A 14,721-nucleotide genomic window follows, 5' to 3' on the forward strand; every position below is an offset into this window, starting at 1 on the left:
TAGATGCTAATGGTCCTACTGTCCCAGTTTTTGATGCATTGGCAACCCATTCAAAATGAATGGGCTGCCTTAACACAGTGCATGCTAATGCAACAAATACTGCCAGATAACACAATATAGTAGCAGACTGCAAATGTCTAAAGGGACCTACTGGTGGTACATGCATTTCTTTTTTTATTTGCCTACTAGAGCCAACGTGAATCATTTTTGCTGTTGTTAGTCCAGAGGTGGAAGACATAGGGGAGAATTTATCAAAACTGCAGCAGGCAAAATCTGGAGCAGCGGTACATGGCAACCAATCAGCTTCTCTCTTCAGCTTGTTCAGTTAGGATTTGAAAATGAAAGAGAAAAGCTGATTGGCTGCCATGCACAGCTCCAGATTTTGTCTGCTCCAGTTTTGATAAATTCCCTTCATAGTATCTCAGCATAATCTACAATAACTGGGAACACATTTATTTATACTCAATGCCGCACTGCTGTCCTGCAGTCAACAATTTTAGCGTTACTTAGGACCGGTAAAACTAAGAAAAAATGTGCACGCTGTTGATAACATTTAAATGTACTGTACATACAGTATGCACAAGCGCGTACACCTGCATCCTCCTTTAGATATCTGGCAATATATATAACTTAAGTGTGAAACCATTTTAGGATAAAGGAGGGTTATCAGAGACAGCAGGAAGTATTAATCATCATGAATACTGGACAGGAAAGATCTGTCTGTTGAAAGATATCTGAAACTATAGCCAAATCGCCTGCGAATGTTATTAAAGAGAAGCTTGGCATTTTGTTACGTGTGTGTGTGTGTGTGTGTGTGTGTGTGTGTGCGCGCACACATCAGCCAAATATAAAAGCTATGCTCTGAAAACTTTTAAGTGTGTAAAAAATAATGTTACAAACCACAGGAAATGTATATACCATTTATTTCCACTGCCATCCACTCAGAATGTTCAAGTGTGCCCCAATTTAGTTGGGCTCCCACTTTCATGGAGTTGCGTCGGTCCCACTCCCCTCTCTTGGCTTTTGCTTCAATAAAGTGTTTAAATAAACTATATATACAGCTGTTGAAATAAATACAATAAAAAAATATATATATATAAAAATTTTACCTCATAATTTAGGTACAATTCCCCTTTAAAGGCTCACCTGCGAGTTCCTTGAGGCGGGAAAACCACTGCTCGAGGGGCTTCTGGAAGGTTCCAGGGAAAACCCTTTTAAGGCTCACCTGCGAGTTCCTTGAGGCGGGAAAACCACTGCTCGAGGGGCTTCTGGAAGGTTCCAGGGCGCTACCTATAAAAGGAAGGTACGTGAGGAGAAAGGTCACTCGGCTGGACTTCAACACAGCAAGCTATCCACCCCCCCCTTATTTTCATGTCGCAGGCTTTTATGTGGTAGTGTCACCTCCTAAATGAGGGGGGACTTTAAGTTTGGTAGATTAATTTGATATTGCTCGAGTTTTATGACTGAGCAATCTACGTTTTGGTTTTAAAGTTATTAACGGTTTGATTAATTCATCTAAGTTTTAAACCAATAAAAGTGCTGTGTCCATTTGATTTCCAAAAGATTGGTTGTTTGTTGTGTTTATTTTAGTTAATAAGGGTACCACATGCAATTCCATCACTTTTCTCATCAGTCTTTGTTTCAGCAGCAGAAACATATATTCTTTTTTTTTCGGTCAGCGGTCTGCTTTGCAGTTTAAATTGGCAAATTAATTCTGTTACGTTTCTCTTGACTTTTACTTAACCAGCATTGTCTATACAGCAAAAATGAAACTACCTACTCTCTATAGGGCACTAGTACTGTTTATCATACCGTATATACTCGAGTATAAGCCGAGATTTTCAGCCCATTTTTTTGGGTGAAAAGTGCCCCCCTCGGCTTATACTCGAGTCAGCGCCAGCGCGTCTTCTTACTTACCTCGCCGAGCGTCGCGTCACTGCTGCTCGGTGTGCGGCGCTCCGAGCGGGGTCATCTGGCAGTCTCCGGGTCCTAATTTAGGTGGCCGGAGACTGCCAGATGACCAAAATTAGGTACCTCGGCTTATATTCGGGACGGCTTATACTCGAGTATATACGGTAGTTCTTTTTGCATACACTGTATCTATATACAGCCTCTGACTGTGACTCACTATGTGGGTGTAGAAGCCACAGATTCCTATGGCCAACCAATGCAACCAAAAGGTCGAAGGCCCTGAACTTGCAATGGGGATAATGAGTGGGGGTCTATGAAAAGGATATTACTCCTTTTTGCCAGCTTTACTCAAACAAACACAAGTACATGGAATGTTGAAATTGTGTCAATTTAGCGTAACAGAGTGACTGCTGTCACCAGTAGAATCATTCCACTGGCTCCCAATTCCCCAACGTATAAAATTCAAAATATTAACAATAACCTACAAAGCCATCTACAACTCTGCTCTCATCTACATCACCCACCTCATCTCAAAATATCACCCAAACCGCCCCCTTCTCTCTTCCCAAGACCTTCTGCTCTCCAACTCTCTTGTCACCTCCTCGCATTCTCGGCTCCAGGACTTTTCCAGAGTGTCTCTTATTCTCTGGAACTCCCTACCCCGATCTGTCAGCTTATCTACTATATCCACCTTTAGGCGATCCTTGAAGCGCATCTCTTCTATCCACCTCAATATAACAGTACTTTTAATTCTTTTATTAAGTCATCCCACAAAATTATTACCTTTTTTATCACTTGACCCTCCTAATAGATTGTAAGCTCTCACGAGCAGGGCCCTCCTACCTCCTGTACTGAAATTGTATTGTTAATTTTACTGTCTCCCCCAATTTTGTAAAGCGCTGCACAAACTGTTGGCACTATATAAATCCTGTATTATAATAATAATAATAGTGCTTACACTGTCACTGTCAGTCAGGGTGAACTTCTACAGTTGTCACAAGCATCTGCCAAGGCTGGGGAAACTGGCATTGGTTGCAGCCATCGTCAGACAGCCAGGCGTCCTAATGCTGAAATGCTATTGATGCTTTTGGTCTGATACCCGCAGACATGCTTTATAGCTTTGCAGCTGTAGGACACCAAGCTCTGACCTCACTGTGCTTGATACAAAAGCCACCAACCTGAGTCAAGGCAATCCTTTTTACAGGACAGACCTGAGGTCAATGAGATGACCAAAAGGGGGAAGAATAAATGAATAGAATAAATAAACAACAAACATACATACAGCTGAGTTCAAGTGGTGAACATTTTAGTTATGGCTGCAATTCATATATTGTACCTAACTATCCTGTTGGCGAAGATCTTGCTAGTCACTGGTACCTTAACTTTTAAAAAGACTTTTAATGTGACACTGAAAATGCAAGGCACACAGAGTGCCATTTGCAGCCTCACCCACACAAATTAGTGCATGAATGGGAGTTGCACAGTGCTGAATCATGTAGGAAACTGACACAGCTCTGACCACATCTGACTGCAAGAAATAAAATAAAACAAAGATTAAGGTAAAGTGGGTGGAATTTGCAGCACAGACCACCAAGATTTGTTGGGTAGTTGAGAGTTAAACCAGATTCTTTCAGTGACTCCAGTGAGATCTCTGACCTTGAGTTTTCAACCCACTACACCTGTTGCAGCTATTGCCAGGAGGCTCCACTCTCTCTGTTGGAGTGTTAACAAAGGTAGGTAGCCATGAACTAATTTTAAAGCTGGCCATACACCTTACAATTATCTGCAGATTTTCTGTGGTCAGATGGAAAAGGTGCAACAGATTCCTCCATCTACACTTAACTTTGTGGATGGAGTAATCTCCACCTGGGCCAATCTGTTGCACTTTTTCCATCGGGCCACAGAAAATCTGCAGATAATTGTAAGGTGTATGGGCACCTTTTAGAGTGCTCAAGAACACAGTAAGGTAATTTCCAAACCACTAGGGTCCCCTAGATATATAAAAAGCCAGAGAGTCATCAAGCTACCTTAAATGTATCTAAAACTGATATTTCACATTTAGTTTTAGGTCGAGAGGGGAAGAGTTAAATATCTGTCAAATTTCTATTTCTGTCTGTTACCCCTTTAGGAAGCTTTTTCCTCACTTCTTGTCAATGTGATGCCTTTTAAAAAGAAATTGCCTGTGAGGTTGTCACTGCAGCAGGAAAGGACATACAGCCAAAACTCTACTCAAAAGGTTTGTTTATTTCCCCTATTGGAGAGATTTCCCACCACTTCCAGGCCAGATTCTCCTCGGTATGGACGCAGATGGCAATAAAACCTAAAAGAGGATCTAACCCTTCTCTGCACTATCCAAACAACAAAACAAAAGATCTGGATGGAGATGGACTATAATGTCCAAGTTTAGCTTGGGCAAAAAGATACAAAATGAACTCCCCAGCACAAGTTAAAAATAAAAAACTAGCTCCGTCTGCTGCTCATACTTACTCTCTAATGCTGTGCACCACAGACTCACGCCTTCACCATTCCAGCACTGCCCGGCTTCCAGATTGAATGTCCTCGAGTGTCATTTACCTACTTCCTGAAGAAAGAACAATTGTGCCGAGAGTGGCATCCAGGGCTGTAGCTACCATGGGGCGAGTGAGGCACTCGCCTCAGGCGCAGGTGAAAGGGGGCGCAGCCAGGACCGGCCTGGCCCCTATTGCCATGGCGAGCACAGAGTGCCATTGGCAACAGGTGCGCCAAGCGGCCAACACAGCCGCAGCTTGGCAGGGAAAAGAAGGGCGGCACAGGCTCCAGCTTCTTCTCACATCCCCCGCTGCTCTCCCCCATCTGTATGGGCAGAGGACTTTGTGTACTCAATCTCTTTTTCTAGTTGAAAAGGGAAATATCAGGGGTCTGTTTAGACCTCCAATATTTTTCCGAAGCCCCCCAACAATACAAGAAAAATAAATTATAATGAAAAAGCACCCACCCCCCACACACAAACAACCACACATTCATGCACACATATTACTAGACATGGGCAAAGACTAAAAAATTTGCTTCGGACAAAATGAACTGAAACTAAAAATGTTTTCATTAGTTTCGTCAAACAAAACTAATTTTTATGCTATATGGATTTGGTCACCAGCGCATTCTGCGCATGCACGCCCCCATTCTGGAGGCAGGGCGTATGAAGTCACATACCACACACGTCTGTTGGGGGGGGGGCACAATTTTCTGTTCTTGCCTCGGGCGCAAAAGGAGCTCACTACGGCTCTGGTGGCACAGCATCATTACGCTCTCTGCAACATTTAGGATCCGCTCACTGCCGGAATAAGAAGAGGGCAAAGAAGATGTGATGTCACCAAATCAGAACAGACACCTAGAAAAAAGGTTACTATACATTTTTATTTTTCTAAGAATCTAATGAGAAATATTAATTTGCTTTGGAGAGAACTCCTCTTACTTTCTGCTATGTCTCAGAGACAGGAAATGATGGGAAATCTCCCCAACAAGACATAGAAAACAAACAATCTTTACAGTGGTCTTAACCATTCAAAAGTATTTTGATTTTACATACATTTTAGCACACTTCCAATGTCTCCTGGACAGTAATAGCAATGTACTTGTTCCCGAAGTTCTCCTTTACAGCAATGTCACATGGGAGACTTCATGCCAGTAATACATCTCTGCTTCGTGTCACTGTCAAGTCAGTAGGAAATGCTTTCATGGTGTCACAGCCATACCTAAAGCTAAGTATGTGATAGACTTGTAGCATGCAAATGTAGATGTGTAAGGCTCTTGTTTAGTGCTAAGAATCCATGATACACAGAGGGATAGAAATATGGAAAGATTGCATGTTTAAGCCTGCACACAGTCCTGAACATCTCTAGTTAAGCCAGTGAATGGTCTCTAGGAGTCAAGCATGCCGCCAGCTGTCTTTTCTCTGGAAATCCTCCCAGTGGGACTTGTGTTCTACAACACTCACCCTCTGCCCCATGACCGTCAAATTGTTATAATGTTCTCACAACAGTTTTGGGATGCATGACTTTTCTCACAGATGGGTTCTATCATATCTTCGTGTGACAAGGGATTTTCTAAAATAGTCACGTTCATCCTCCAGTTTATAGAATTTACCTTCCATCAGCCAGAGTTTTTCTTTTTTTTTTGCGCTCATCAACATGTTTCAAATATTGACTTATTTACAGATTAGATCATGCTTGTATTAACACCCATATTTGTAAATGAACATGAAAGGTGAAAGACAGAATCTTTAATTGTGAGCAAGCAGAGGTGTAACTAAGAATGGGCAGCAGAGGCAGCTGCCCAGGGAAAAGACAAGGGTGGGGGTGTAACTCAACATTACAAACTGAATAAAACAATGAATATGAAGCTGGGCTTGAGGCTGCCAATTGAGCTGGAAATAGCGTGTTACAAAATGTCTCTGTTCAGTCTGCGGATAAAACAGATTCCTCTATCAGTGCTAAACAGCGTAGATGGGTGAATCTAGGTGTGATGCACCCATCCACGCTGTGGTATTTGTATTCTGACCGTGGCTGGGTGGCGCTGTCAGAATACTAGAACAGTGACGGCAGATGCTTGGCTGTCATCACTGTTCTCCATGAAGATATTCCATCTGGCTGGATTTTCCATTGAACAGCGGCACCCACTGTGGAAATTTCCACTAGTGTATGGCCAGCTTTAGACCCCATTCACACCAGGGCAACAGCGTTTCAGCGCATTTTGTTATGCGTGTTTCAGCGCGTTTTACAGGCGTTTTCTGTTCATATGTAATAGCGTTTTAAGGTGCGCTTTCAGCTCGTTTCCAGTTGTCCAATAAAAATCAGTCTCAGCTGCAAAAACACTCAAAAAAAAGTGCAAAAAAGCGATTGGTGCATTTCCATTAAAGTCTATGGAGCAAAACAGGCTGATAAGTGCCACAAAAGAAGCTCAGGGACTATTTCAAACACCAGGCGTATTTTTCCACACAATTCAGCGCTTTGCATAAACGGTCCACAGCAATTCATGGGGTTTTAATTTTCATGCGTTTCAGCGCGGGGAAAAAAACGAGCGAGGAATCACCCTGGTGTGAGCGGGGCCTAACAGTGAATGGCCAGCCTTAGTAGTATCTCTTATTCCTTGTGAATTCATTACTTACAGTCTCAAAGGACAGCCACCAGCGGGCTACGTCTACAATATGTAGGCTAAGAACAGGGCTGCATTTTAAATATAGAAAGTCTTGTGACTCATTTCAACAAGCCCTGCACCATCTCCCTTCCCTCTACAGTCCTTTTGATGGATCTAGCTACAAATACAGTGGCCCAGCAAAAGGAATACAGTGCTGAAAAAAGTAACCACGATATGTAAATGTTATGGTTTGCAGGCTTTGCACATAATTTGCTCCTCTTTTCACCGACCATGAAGTCCCTTATGGTCAAATGTAACCCTGGATATAAAGCTAGATTAATATTGCTTCTATCATCTGTCTGTATCACCATGTCCTGATGTGCAGCTACACTCTTCACTCTCCCTGCTGCTTGTCACTACTTATGTCAAAGTTGATGTCTCCGCAGGAAGCTCTCACCGATAATGTAATAAAGTTCTAGGCAGAAGGGCTGGAAGCTGCATGTGACCAGTCTGGCCTTTGTCAATATTGTGACTAACACAGCTGGGCTGCGATTCATCATTTGACGATCTGAGAAAAACTTTGTTCTGTCTTGTGTTCCATTCCTGGAAGCCACCCATCTTCATAAAATAGATTTTTAAAAATCAGATTCTAAACTGTATACGAGTTGTGTCGGCTAGTAATTACCATAGTAAGCTTTAATGTTTGCATTACAGAGTTGTTTGGACTAATGCAGATGCCAAGAGCCTGTACCATCAACCATATCTTCCAAATGAGTCTATCTTTATATACATTTTCCATTTTTTACTTCAGACAAAATATCCCGTAAAAGTTTACATTTTATTTTGTAGAAACTGTTTAATTTAGGCCCCTTTCACACGGACACCTGTCAGTTCAGATCATCAGGGGATCCACGCACTGTACTGCTGATTGGAGCAGTACAGAACGGATGACTGTGACATCCTTGTCCATCCAGCTTTTTTCCTCCATCTTACAATGAAGGAAAAAACTGAACTTACCAGAACCATGTTGGTCTAAGGGAAGTTGGATGCAATTGGACATGTGTCCATTTATATCAGATTACCCCCAATCTATCGAAAATAGGTCAGCCAAAATATAACTGTTCTGTTTGTTTTTTTCCAACCTGGAGGGAGTCGGGGGTAATAGATGTAAACGGATGCATGTCCGTTTAGATCGGGCTGCCCATAAACTAACATTGTTCTTCCGATCAGATCCTCCTGAAAAACCAGACCTGACTGGACCCTAAAATGGACAGTTTACACCGACTTAATTTGAAATGGTACGTTTTCAGAGTGCCTGTGATATGATTGTACATACATTATATATACAGTATACTGTATATAGTCAGCTGACATTTTTTTGTAATGATGGGGGTTCATTCTCCATTAATTATTTTTATTTTCTTCATTAACAGCTCTGTTTAAGGCTTGTAATCAATTCCAATTCCAGAAGAACAAAATCCATAACCTCAAAGGGGATACACAGAGTGCACAAATGAGAGGATAAGAGGCAGGATTAACCCAGACAAGAATATGTCATGTCATCCTTTGTATTGTTAACATACACCAATTAAGGCAAACGACTACATACAGGAAGGAAGTTTTCACACTCTTTTGATCATGGCCCTACAATCCAGTCAGGACAGTTAAAAGTGTCCTTAACTGGACAGTGTTAGCTATTATTAGCTCTGCAACAGTTGGATGTGAAGGAAGTGTGGCGGTTTCTTACAAACTCAAGAAACTAAAGATAAGAGCAATGGCAAGCAGTAACTTATAGTAATCAGTCATCATTTTTTGTCTAGTTTTTCCATGAAATAGAAGTTAAAACCTGTCTGGTGACAATTGGCAAGGACCCAACTGTTGTGCTGTTTTAATGACCCGTTATGTCTAATGCCCACACAGCTAGATATGATGATGAGTCTCACTGGACCAGGACTCTCCCAGGAGATATCTGGGAAAAAGTCTATTTAGGGAAACACCATTCAGTTGTTTGGCAGCTGTTGTCCATGTGCCTTTTTAACTGTTGGGAAAAGGTGGTGACATAACTGACCGTTGAGATTGATGGACTCTAACAGAAAGCAACAGTACACAGTAAAGCCAGTGTCCTGCATTCTACCATAGGTTATATATAGGAACTGGCTTTCTCCTGGGGCATGTATTCCACTTAAATACAGTATTATAGCTTATGGATGCTGCTTCTCAACGGGTGAAACAACAGAGGTATCTCTAAAAATGTTCCTAAAAGAACTGTTATTAGAGCTGAACTCGAAGCAAGCTAATAAATATATGGGAACTGTTTAACCCGCCAAAGAATTTGTCATTCTGTTCAGTCTTGTGATATAGAGGTTAGTATAGGCAGGTCCCGCACATCCTGAAATGTCTCTGTAGACTACAATCCAACTCATCAATATAACTCAGCTTAAGACTAGCCCGAACCTGGGATTGGACCGTAAATGAGGGGCGGTATGCTAATGAGGTCTTCTCTCTGTTCTCTAGGTGTCAGAGGACAACACTTTGCAATGTAGTAGAGCACGATTGAATTACAGTGCTGGTCCTCCTCCCTTTAAATGCTGCTGTGCAGGGGAACACAGGAAGCTTGTATCAAGACAGATTGAGGTACTTTTGTCAGGTGTATGTAAAAATACATCTAGTTACTTTTTTCAAGTAACCCCTAACTTATCCATATAGTGGCATTTTATATCTGGATGTAGTTTAGCTTTAAAGTAGTATTAAACTCTCAAACATTTTTCAGTAATTCATCTAGATCAACCAAATATACATTGCCCAGCAAAGTATGTATTTAAATTGTGCCCAAGAACATAGTCATCATGTTTCCAAACAGCTGCCTCCAACTCCCTCAGTTCAGCTATCCTGAACTTTCTGTCCAGGACAAGATCACAAGGGCAGAACAGTCTGCAGCAACAATCCATCTACTACCGTGTTTCCCCGAAAATAAGACACTGTCTTATATTTTCTTTGCCCCCCAAAAACACACTAGGTCTTATTTTCAGGGGATGTCTTATTTTTTAAATTTTTTACTGTGCAACAAAATGTACAACAATTTAAAGTTTTGTGGTATCACTCCACCTGTCACAGTAACTGGCGCTATAGAGGAATATCAGCTAATGCGGCTCTGCTCCCTCCGCCGCCGAAGCCTTGCTTTATGCAGCGCAGGCTTCCTTTGGCACCAGGGACAGTGGTACCAGTGGTGCAGCAATGGGGACATCAGACAGTGGACAGCGCGGTAAAGAACAGTACCATTTACCGGTTCACAGTACAGTACCATTACATTAAGCAGTGCCTTCAGGGGGACAGCAGTTGGTGAAGTAGGGTACTGGAGTGCTCCCTGTCACTGCACTGGCCGGAGGGAGTCCCCCGTCATCCCCTTAATACAACATGTCCTTGCAGACTGACACCATCTCTCCTGCTCTTCACGTTCCCCCTCACATGCTACCACCAATCTAGGTCTTATTTTCGGGGTAGGTCTTATATTACAGGAATCTTGAAAAATAGTGCTAGGTCTTACTTTCAGGGTAGGTCTTATTTTCGGGGAAACAGGGTAGCTAGAAGAAGGAAAGACGGTGGAGGAGTGAGGAGCAGGGAGCAGGAGACTGGCTTGCTTTGTTGTGCTTGTCTGTGATTTTTGTCATATGCAGTTTATTAAAATGTATCTAAAGCCATTTTCTAGTTATAGAGTAGTAAGATGTTAGAACACCTGTAAGGTTTTCATTGCTCTGTGTTTCTTCTTGGGAGATTTACTCTCTCTGTGTGTGGCCTCTGATACTCAAAATGAAAGTGAGACAAAAAATCCTCATTCAAGCTGAAAAATAAAGTTTTCACTCATACACTACTAAATTGTCACAGGCCATTAACAAATAGTCAATCATCTCCACACTCAAGTGAAAAGTTGGATCCCCCTTCAGCAGTGGAGTCCCTACACTTCTTGCCACCTGAGGCAGCGTGTGTGTGTGTCTTTGTGTGGGAGTGGGGCGGGGTCGTTGGCTACATTTGGGGACATGATGGTTGGTGGATGGCTGATGCCACCCTCTGCACACCTGGCCAGCCAGAGCATCTCCAAAGAGAAGCCGCCTGAGGCAACAACCACAGGCTTCCTCATTAAAGGGATGGCCCTGCCCATCAGGTTTATATTGCTGCCTTGTCCCTGTTGGAAAATGCCTCTCAATTTATCTAGGGACTAGCTGGGATGATGAACATCGAGATGTGTTTTAATAATCTGCAATGAGAGGTACCTGGCTTTTTCTGGTTTCAATCATTTTCTCGGCCTAGAACAAATATGCAGCATGTCAGAACTATTGATAATCATTCCTGGTCAGTGTGTGTTCTAACTTCTTATGATTCCTGGGCAGTTTTCTAGTTTCCTAGAAAGTGTTCCTGGTATCAGCCAGGCAACTAGCATTTGCAGAAGCAGAGGTTAATGACAGCCCCATATTTTTTCAACTAGCATTTTCAGAAACAAAGGGCAATCCGATATTCATCAACTAGCATTTTCAGAGGCAGAGGTCAACAACAGCCTCATAGTCTCACAGTGTAGGTTTCATTAAGTCTAGATTCCCTAATTTTAAAACTTCAGAAAGGCCACAGTGACTTCTGAGCGAAGCCATTAATGCATGGGGTATGATCTGAAAAAGTGGGTTACTCTGGGCTTCAAGCAAATCTGTCATGTACTTTGTTGTAGAAGAAATTGCAACAATGCAGAAACTGGCTTTTATTTTACAGTCATGCTGAGTATTTAGTGGTGAAATATCTGCAACTTTGGCACCTTCTATTTAGGACTACAGCATAAGGGCTGTGAAGCAGTGCAAAGCGGTGGCGCGCTGCCTTCGCGTGCAGTGTGTCATGAAATTTTCTCTCCATCACGTCAGCTTGCGACAGTTCGCATAGTTGAGCGTGCCGAGATGAAAAATGTCATCTTCAGCTAATCGGCTCGCGCGTATAAACCTGCACGTCACGATGCGTACTCCATTCAGTTGTTACGCGCGAGCCGATTGGCTGAAGATGCAGTAATTCATCTGGCTGCACTCAGTTCACACAATGCATGCGAAGCTCCGTGCATGACAGCTTTGCTTTGCTCTGCATGGCTTAGCACGCAGTGTGTCATGGGCTTAAAGCTGCACAGAGTTTCGAGCTGTCTACAGTACCCTGGACCTGCGGATATATATTCAAAATGTCCGCACAAGTTGTGGGATTTGATTGCTCTTTAACAATAATCTGGACATTGACAGACTTGAAAAAAATGTTACATATCTAGTTTGTGACCTGGTGCATGTCAAGCGCAAACAGATCAGCTTACAGCACCTCTAAAGAGCAGCTCTGCTGAGAACGTATTCCAGGTGAGCAGAGCCATGTCTTTAATATGGATCTGGGGGGGGCCAGGAGCTCCAACAAGAGTTATAGCTTCATCCAGCCTTTAGAAGAGTGCAGTCTGCCATTCTTTAGTCCATCCATGAAATGTAAACCACGATCATTATCAGCTTGTATATCAAATGGAAGCAGTTACAAATTCTAATTCTTCTGCCTACTTTTTCTGTTCAATATTACCTTTCAGCTAGATGTCAACTGCTCCAACTGACCATACACATATCTATGACCAAATCTAGTAACCAACATATGACCACCTTGAAGCTATTCAAAATGTTAACATAAAGCTGGGACAGATGAATAAAGCAGAAGGATTAAAGTGCTAACCTTTCCTGGAGAAAATGATACTCCTTGCTCCCTCCAGTGTTTATTACACAGCCAGAAAACTATCCATTTGGTTATGAATAGTAAGATTAGATTTAGAATTGGTTTATCTTTACATTTAGCCTAAGGTTCTGTCATGTGACAATCGCTGGAGGGGGCCCAAGTATTAAAGTATTTTACTCTTTATTAATCCGTGCCAACAAACCTGTTTTAATTCAACATTTGATTGTAGATCAATTTTACGAGTTTTGCTTACTGAGAACTAAGATATTTTTATCAGTTTGTCTGTGTTTGATAAAGTGCCCATTGTGAGCTCGTTGTTTTCATTACTTCACATACTAAAAAATGGCTCGTAGTTATAAGTTAACATTTCATTTAAAAGACCAATGCTGGAGGTGTGTAGTCCTTCGTTAAAGTGACCCTGTCACAGCAGGATGCCAATAGGCCACCTGTAGAATTTTTTGCATTTTTGTGGCGGTCCGTGCATTGAAAAGCCGCCATTTCTCCACTTTCTAGCTGAGTAAATACTATACTTGCTACAGCAACGTTCGCAGTGGTTCTTTCCATCGGCTCGTAAGTCACTACAGGAAAAAAGAGGCGGCGGGATGAATCACATCAGTTGGCGGGGGGAGCAAGTATTAGATTCATACATCAGATAAATGCTTGTAACATCTGGGGAGCAGAGGCACAGCAACTTTTTGTTACATGAGCCACTGGATAGAAGAGTATATTACTTATTTTCTTACAGGTGGCATATTAAGTAAAAATAATCATGCGCAATTTTTTCCAATTGCTAAAATATAAGACCTACCCCAAAATAAGACCTAGTTGTGGCCAGTGGTGGCATAAGGGGGAACTTGAAGAGCCGCAGGAGAGAATCAGCGGAGCCAGCATAAGCCGGAGGAAGCGAGGCGGCAGCGGAGGGAGCAGAGCCGCATAAGCCAATGCTTCCTCTATAGTGCCGGTTCCTGTCACAGGCGGATTCCTGTGAGGAATCATAGTGAATGATTCTATTCTGTCAATAGAGCTATTAATGTTGTACATTAAAAAAGAAATAGACCAACCCCAAAAATAAGACCTAGTGTGTTTTTTTGATCCAAAAAAAATATAAGACAGTGGGGTTGATTTACTAACCTTATAAACACACCACGAACATGTATACACCTCTGTAGTGTGTTCCCTCCCAGCATGATCTATGGGTGGAATCTAAACACCTTTGTAGTGTGTACACACCCAGCAGGTGTGTTGTGCAAAGCCTTGCATGAATTGCAAGGTGATGTTGTGTAAATTAGCTCTATGTTGTGTTGCTTGCGTTGATGAATGCAAGGAATGTAAATGCATGAGCTAACCATTTTTGTCTAAACTGTGAAGCAGCATTATATATGCATCATGTGCATGATTTTTCCATATATGGCATTAGTGGAAATATGCTTTTAGAGACTTTTTGGTTGATAAATAGGTTTTGCTGTGTGAAAATAACACGCACCTGGTGCGTGCGTCCGTGTGTTTAGGTTAGTAAATCACCCCCAGTGCTTTATTTTCGGGAAAACACGGTACCTGGAACATCTTTCAGTCCCCTTGCTCTGCCCCGAGCACTCCTTGGTAGTGTTTAAAGGCAAAGTCTACCTTTTAAAGAATAATAATAAATACACACATATTCATGAAATAAATAAATGTACAATGATTGTTTTTGCATTGGAGCTAGTAAAGCCTTGCAACCACAATCAGTGGATGGTGGGTGCAATGCTCTGGCTCCTGCAGACTGAGGTACGAACATTCAATAACATGGACGGGAGGAAAAATGAATCGTCTACAAGTGCCCCTACATCACCTCACTTGCGGTGCAGTTTCTCCATTCATAGATCTTGTCAAAGTACCTGTGAATAGATGATGCGGGGCTCTGCACGATCTGTGAATGGAAAAGCTACAAGCCCTTTCTGCACAGGTTTGCCCGATTAAAAAACCGGCAAGATCCTG

This window comes from Nanorana parkeri, unplaced genomic scaffold (genome assembly GCF_000935625.1).
Source record: "Nanorana parkeri isolate BGI_ZX_2015 unplaced genomic scaffold, ASM93562v1 scaffold282, whole genome shotgun sequence".
Classification (NCBI taxonomy): Eukaryota; Metazoa; Chordata; class Amphibia; order Anura; family Dicroglossidae; genus Nanorana; species Nanorana parkeri.